The sequence below is a fragment of the Camellia sinensis genome, chromosome 2, assembly GCF_055761805.1.
Source record: "Camellia sinensis isolate YWXY chromosome 2, ASM5576180v1, whole genome shotgun sequence".
Classification (NCBI taxonomy): Eukaryota; Viridiplantae; Streptophyta; class Magnoliopsida; order Ericales; family Theaceae; genus Camellia; species Camellia sinensis.
The window spans coordinates 51,876,495-51,884,290 of NC_138962.1; the positions used below are offsets into that span (position 1 = coordinate 51,876,495).

At 39.8% G+C, this 7,796-nt stretch overlaps 1 pseudogene across 1 annotated transcript; it reads right to left on the minus strand.

The window, feature by feature from the left end:
* Nucleotides 1-5,584: 5,584 nt before the first annotated feature.
* Nucleotides 5,585-6,880, minus strand: LOC145820718 (putative hexosyltransferase MUCI70; annotated as a pseudogene). Its single transcript, XR_014362813.1, has 4 exons — nt 6,839-6,880; nt 6,264-6,475; nt 5,890-6,146; nt 5,585-5,775 (listed from the first exon to the last, which is right to left on the minus strand). The product of XR_014362813.1 is annotated as a putative hexosyltransferase MUCI70 (transcript).
* Nucleotides 6,881-7,796: the final 916 nt, after the last annotated feature.

Here is a 7,796-nt window from a genome sequence, read left to right on the forward strand (position 1 = left end):
CAAGATCTTCGGGGAAGACATCCGAATACTCACAAACCACCCTCGGCAACACAAGCTGGGTCTCACCACTCTCAAAGCTGGCAAGTAGACTACTAAGCTCACTTCGCCCTCGCGAATCATACCCGGTGGCAACACACAACCAACCCGGTCTCCCAAGAAATGGAACCACTCCCCGATCAAGGTACATAACGTGACCCGCTGGCGGTAGCAATCGATAACAGCCCGATATGACGATAGCCAGTCCATACCCAAAATAACATCAAAGCCCTTCATGGGCATGACGACAAACGGAAAAGGAAGCCTATAGTCGGCGACCTCTATATCACAGCCTCTAACACCCTGTTTCATAATCAACTCACCACCAAGAGGTGACACCACACAAATAGGAGATGCTAACTGTGCTAACTCCAATTCCAAAACAGATGCAAATGCAGCAGATACAAAAGAATAAGATGCACCCATGTCTATCAACACATTAGCAACCGAGTTGCAAAACAGAAAAATACCTCTCACTACTGATGGAGCCGGTACTAAATCCTGCGCGGTAACAGCATACACGCGCCCCGTAGGCCCCTGGTCTACCTGCTCACCTCTCGGAGCAAAAGACTGCTGCACAGACTGGGATGACGAAGCTCCCGGATTGGCCCTCGAGGCCTGCACAGACTGAGCTGGCTGAAAACCCTGCGTCTGCCTAGAACCAGACGCTCCCGAAGTGGCACTCAACTGCGGGCAAAACCTCTTCAGGTGCCCAGGCTGTCCACACTGATAACAAGACAAGGGCTGCCCCCTGCCCAAACTCTGACTCTGCGGTCTAGCTGAAGAAGAAGCAGCTCTCTGACCCCCACCCTTCTGCGGGCAAACTGAAACCTTGTGACCCAGCTGGCCACACTTGTAACAAGCAAACTCCCCCTGATTGCCTCTCCCTAAGCCTGCACTCGGCACTGGAAAGGTTGATCTAGAAACTGCACCCTGAGGCTGCTGAGGGTTATAACCCCTCTACCTCTTGCCATCACTCTGACCATCCTGGCTCCTCTTGGAGCCCCTCTATTCTTCCTCCTCTTCCTGCATCATAATTTCCATATGAGCAGCAGCATCTACCAGGTGTCTATACTCTCGGATATAAGACCCACCAACTCTCAACTTGAGGCCTCGCCTCAACTTCCGCTCAAACTCATAGCAACGACGTTCCTCAGACGCCACCAGTTCCGGTGCAAACCTGGACAGACTGGTAAAAGTAGCCTCAAACTCGGCCACTGACAAGCCCTGCTATTTAAGCCGGCTGAACTGATCCCTCAACTTCTCCCTAGCTGCTGCAGACAAAAACCTCCCCTGAAAAGCATTTACAAACGCCTCCCATGTACCACCAATACGAGCCTTCTCGTACTTCCACCATTGACCCGCATCTCCCTTCAGCTGGAAGGATGCCAAGGTCACTTTCAGTGCTCCGTCCTCGATGCCAAGCATCTCGAACGTCTTACTCATTTGCTCTACCCACTCATCAGCCTTCAGTGGCTCCTTCGGATCCCCGATAAACTCATCCGGATTAGACCAGAAAAACTCTCTCTTCAAGAAAGAGGGCCCTGCCTCAGCTGCCTGATTCCCAGCTCTAAGAATACCCAAAGCTCCTGCTATCTCTCTGGCCAAGGCACCCATTGCCTGCTGACCTGCTGGCTCAGCCACATTGGCCTGGCCAACACCCTCCTGCACTGCCGGAATCTCACCCGGTAACGGTACCTCCTGCCTCGCAGGTCTACCACGCCTAGCACCTCTTCCTCGTCCTGACATCCTAATAAAGGTAATACAGAACGTTAGCACATTCACAAATGTGCCAAAACTAAACATTCACATCCTAATGCATGGACAACTGTAATTCACTCCACGTAAGCACATAAACACATAAGCACTTACGAATTTCATCTCCGGATAATGATAGTCCCGAGGCGTTACTAGAGTTCCGGTTAGAAACAGCATTGATCAAGTGCTTTTCCAACAAGACTCCCAGAAACCCAAGGATCCAATCAACATCCTAGAAATTAAATCCCATACCCACATAGTCACATAAGCATGTTATCAATTAAGCACAAAGCATAAGACACTACTTCTAAGTCTCTATCAAGCGAGATAAACCCATTGTGATACTAATCACTTCCCACGTACCCAAAGTATTCGAACCCGGTACGCTCTGATACCAAGTTGTAACGCCCTAAAAAAAACAATATTAAACCCATCAATAAAGATATGCATTGATATGTAAAAGTTCCACATCCTTCCATTTATCAGAGTTTCATTACAAAAAGTATTACATGTTAACAACAAAAGCAAATGCCCTATGGGCTTACAGCTTTCCAAGTTAACACTTGGTTACAACAAAAAAGTACTAACTCATTTACACATTAAGCCCTTGGCTTGAATTTACATGTAATACATCAAAAATAAAATGACAAAAGTATGTCCGCCTCTAGCCTCCCAAGCTATGTCCTTGGAGGTGGCATGCTACCTGTACCTGAAAATGATATTCCCATATAGGGTGAGCCACAGCCCAGTAGAAATACACTAAACCAACCATGAACAATGACTAAAAGATTAGCAATTGATAGATGGCCAACACTAATACATTCACATAAACCACATATTTATGTCATCCGACTTATGAGTCCAAGTTACTTTTCATTTTTTCCCTTTTTCAACAGACTAGCATGTTAGCTCTATCATCACCTCAACAGATATGTATAACAACAATATCCCACATTCACAGATAAGCATATGAGCTGTATCCACACTTCACAAAGATAAGCATATAAGCTCTATCTTCACTTCTCTAGACAAGCATATGAGCTGTATCTACGGAGTTCATCCCCTATCTTCTCCCAATACTATCCGGTTTAGAGGTACATCCCCCATCTTCCCCTAAACCGCGGAGTACATCCCCCATCTCCTCCTCTACACATAACGTATACAAACACATTGGTTCTATATACAATCACTCAATACATATATTTAATGTATTCTATCGACCGCCAAATTTCATGACACATTCCATTGATTAGTTTTTCGTTTGCCTAATCATCATGTATTGTCTACAACAATCACGACTATCCTCCACCGATAGCCCAAAGCAATTATTTCTAAACAGAAAATAAATGCACAAATGGATATTCAATCAACATTTCATTTCCTCATTTCTCACAATTAATTATCCCAATTAATCAAACAATGTAATTAGGTCATTTTCCATAATTAACATTTCAACCCTTAGGTCCCATTTTTATCAATGATTCAACCTTTATTCCATTTCTATATGCCAAACATGCATCTAGGTTTATTATGAAAAAAAACCCCAACTTTTGTAAAATAACACAAAAGCCCCAAACTTTCACCAAATTACCAAACCAACCCCAACATCTCAAAATACTAAAATTTAAAGACAAAATCCATAGAGAGGAGTAGGGTATCCCTACCTCGAAGTTTGAACCAAAAAGGAGATGAAGACTCGAAGATCAACGTGCTCCAAATCCAAACTTTTTCAGATTAAGTCGAAGCTCTCAACGCCCTCTATCTTTTTAACAAAGGCCCTAGGCTAGATTCACACTCTAGGGAGATCAAATCTTAGAGAGAGTGTAGGTTTAAAGAGAGAGAGTCTCGGATCTAGGGTTTGAAAGAAAAGGAAGTGAAAAACTGATGTTCAAAAACGCTACTGTCTGTTGATATAAAACACGCTCGCTCGAGCGAAGCCTTTGTCGCTTGAGCGACTAGACACAGAAAACTCTCGCTTGAGCCAAGAAGTTCTCGCTCGAGCCAAAAACTCAGAAGTGCGCTCGAGCGAAAGAATGCTCGCTCGAGCTAACAACTCAAACCCTCAGGTCTGCAACCAGAAGCACGCTCGAGCGACAGACTTCTCACTCGAGCGAAGAACAAACCAGACCGCTCGAGCGAAGAAAGCTTACTCGAGCTAAGAAATGCAGTTCTCAGGTCCAGAACCAGATGCAATCGCTCGCTCGAGCGAAGCCACTCTAGCTCGATCCACCAGACACGAACTCAACTCTCGCTCGAGCGACCAACTCCTCGCTCGAGCGAAGGTCCAAAAATCTGGGCAGCAGCACTAGGCTCCCAAACACAACCAACCTATAACAAACCTGCCCAACACATCCTATAACTCAAATACGAAGTAAAAAGGATGCAAACAAGATAATAAACAACTACCAACATCCACGGACACATGTCCGGATCACTGTACAACAAGGGTAAACCCGGGATCACTATAGAAGAAGGCAGCTACAAACAAGAGCTACAAACATGAATTTATGGTTTTAGACAATCAAACATCATCCTCCAACATGAAAATGAATAAACATGTTCATATGATGTTGAATTAAATACCAAACGGTCTGATTTACAATCCCACTCAAGTGACATGATCTCTGCTCCACAGTAGATGGTCGCATTTCTTGATGCTGGAGTTGATGGGTCATATGTCCATATCCTTTATCATAACAAACAAAACACGTAAGGTAATTGTGGCCACAACATGAAATAAACCTTATACAAGGCCTCATCTAGCATGCGTCCAATAAATGCACCACCTCTAAGGTTTGATCAAAGTTTTTAAAGGTGAATGCGTACCTCGAGGCGTTTTACCCTTCAAGAGGCGAGGCGTAAGCCTCAATGCGTTGAGGCGTAAGCATTTCAAATTTCAAATTTTAATATTTAGTGAATAAATTAAATATTTTAAAATAGTAAAAAAATAAAAACAAAATTAAATATAAAGGTGTAAATACTTTTCGCTTTAATGCGTTGAACATTTTACTACATAGAAAAAAGTTTTCCTTCACTGAAAGTGAAATTAATAGTCTTAACTTTAGTGATTGAGTTTTCTCACTTGACCATTAATTGTGTTTTTTCTTAATTGATCATTTACTTAATTTTTCCTGTAGAATATAGTTGCAAAAAGGGATTCTTTTTGTTTTTTTATGTTTAAACAATCCAATAGACTAAGTTTAACAAAAGCCCAAGGCAACCTCTACATGTGCGTACTCCTTACATGCTTATGTGCAAAAAGCGTACAAAACGCGCCTAAGGCGCATGTCTCAAACCATGATGCGCAAACCTTTGGGGAGTAATGCCTAAAAATCAAAGCTGATGCGTTTTACCTTAGCCTTGAGGTGAGGCGAGCATCGAGGCGAGCCTTAGGAAAGTCTTTTAAAACTCTGGGTTTGATGGAATCAAAATGCCTTATTTTAGTACACATTTGTTCTAGCCACATTAATTTGAATTGTCAATGCAATAAAAATAAAAAAATAAACAAACAAATGACCCAGAAAAGCATTATGAAATTCTGATCAAAGAGTGATATTATGAAAATTTGTTTAACTGACCAACCAAGTGCAGAACACTTGGAGGCTAACACCTAAAATGTATGGTTTTTAAGGTCAATAATTATGAGCAGATTGAAGGAACAAATTAATAGTAAGGGCACTATTTCTTTATTTAGAAATTCCAACTAGTTTATCAGCCTCCCACATTACTCTCCTAGTATAGGTAAATTATAGTCCCTGAAGCACAATGTAATGGAAAGAATAGTCTTATTTTAGTAATTACCCACCTTGAACATATTTAGAAAGAATGGCCTATCTAGATTCAATCTCTTCAACTTCAAGGTATAAGCAAAACTCAATTGATCACATGATGTAAAATAGTTAACTTCATTAAAACAAAGGCATGAAAATAAATTTGACATCGGTGTATGGGCCCTAACAATAAATGAACCTTCAGGCACATCTGCAAAGTGTAAAGCATATGAACAAAAATAAGCTCTTAAGCATCAAGGGGCAATAATTGCAGATAAGGAAAAAAGCATACTCCAAGATAAAAAAAAAAGACAACGACACGCACAACTTGGAAGAGAAGTATTTAGGTCTGAAGGGTCAAACTTGGTGAGGCCATCAGACTAGTAAAAGTTGAGCTGTTCATCAATGGCTGTGTGGTTGTATTTATTTAGACAATTATTCTGGTGTACCTCCTCCCAAACACAGTGGCGAGTATAATGATTTGAAATAGCATACTCTAATCTAGTTTGCCACAAAAAGAATTCAATGATTAGCATCGGATCAGTCTGAAGTCGCATCTTGCTATCAAGCCAAATAGAATACCTAAGAAACCACCACAAAATAAGAAAATATGTTAAGTAGAAATCTTGGGGTTGGTTAACGAAGAAAGCAAATAAGGTCTATAACCCAGTGATCTACAAAATTTGGTGTGAAAATCACCTAGAAGAAGGGAAGAGACGATGTGATAGAAATTTTGGCACCTTCCCAGTTTTGCGCATATCCTTGTAGGGTAGGTTCCTCACAATAACTATTCTCCATAACCCAATACATACTGTCTCATCAGGAACATTCCCCTTTGTTGATAGTTTTAATAGTGTTTGCTTATCTAAAAACATGATGAAATAAACATTTTTCTTTGAATACTCACTGATCTGTAGCAAAGAAGAAATATTTACCAAACAGAGTATACTATCATAAAGATAACACAGAAAAACAAAAGCAAAACCCAAAAACATCTAGCAGTTCCAAAAAAATGAATTTTTTTGTTGTGATTATTGACAGCTAGCACAGTAGAGCAAAGAAACTAACAGTTCTTAGCTTTTGAGCTGGACACACATTCAGTGTCTAATCCTGAGATCGTAATAACAAGATCATGAAACATAGTCATACTTATGAGAAATGGTACATCACGAAAGCTCAAAGCACTGTCAGCAGAACAGAATTGAATGAAAAGGTAAGAAATTATCCAGTTAACAATCAGAATTATCTGAATAAGAACCAGAGAAAAAAAGTACCAACACGTTTTTGGCAATGTAAATGTGCTGAATATAAACCATAATCACATATTTATTAAGAAGGCAAAAAGTAAACAATACAGAAGAGTGATCTCTGAAAACGTAAATGCCTCAACTTTTGAAAGTAAATGCCTCAAAGAAGGCAAGTAAAAAAATCAAACTGTGCAAGAAATGCCATAATTCATACCAAAGTTGTGAGTCTTTGATTGACCATGAACAACGAAAAAAAATTAAAAATTTACAGAGTCATGAGAAGCAAAATTGAGAATTTGCAAGTATAGGAAAAGGTTTTCAAAAAGGAGTAATTTAGAGGACACAAAGAACATACAAAAAAGTTAATACGCAGCAATAGGTACTAACCTCACCATCAATAAAAATAATTAACAAAAAACAAAAGAAGAAGAAAGAATATAACATGGCCCTTCTAAAATAGTCCATAACTTTCAGATTCATTTTGATTACCTCATCACAAAAGTAGAACAATAAATAAAATCATCACTTTTGCCAATTCTTTTATGGCTTTCCTAAATTCGCTCACTGCCTTTTCTATTTCTTGGTTCTTCTCTTGTATAGACAAATTTGTCTTCCACAATAATTCATATAACACGTCAGCAACTTAATTTCTTGCCTAAACGTACCTGGTTAAATCAGAAAACCCCAAAGAAAATCAATGAATAAGAATGGTACCATTGCATGTTGGAGAAATTATGGAATCCCAATAATTTTAGTAACGAATAGATACATACAAACAAGATTTTATATTAGAATTCAGGCCTCTGAATAATCATGAAAACAGAACAGCAGTTTGTATCACATCCTTAAACTGTGACAGATACCATAAAAAATTGGACTATCAACTTCCACCACATGAAATGCCTCTAGAAATTAAAAAGATTTATATTAGAATTCCGGAACATTATTCATCATCCTTAAAAAAAATAAAAAATTGATACTTTAG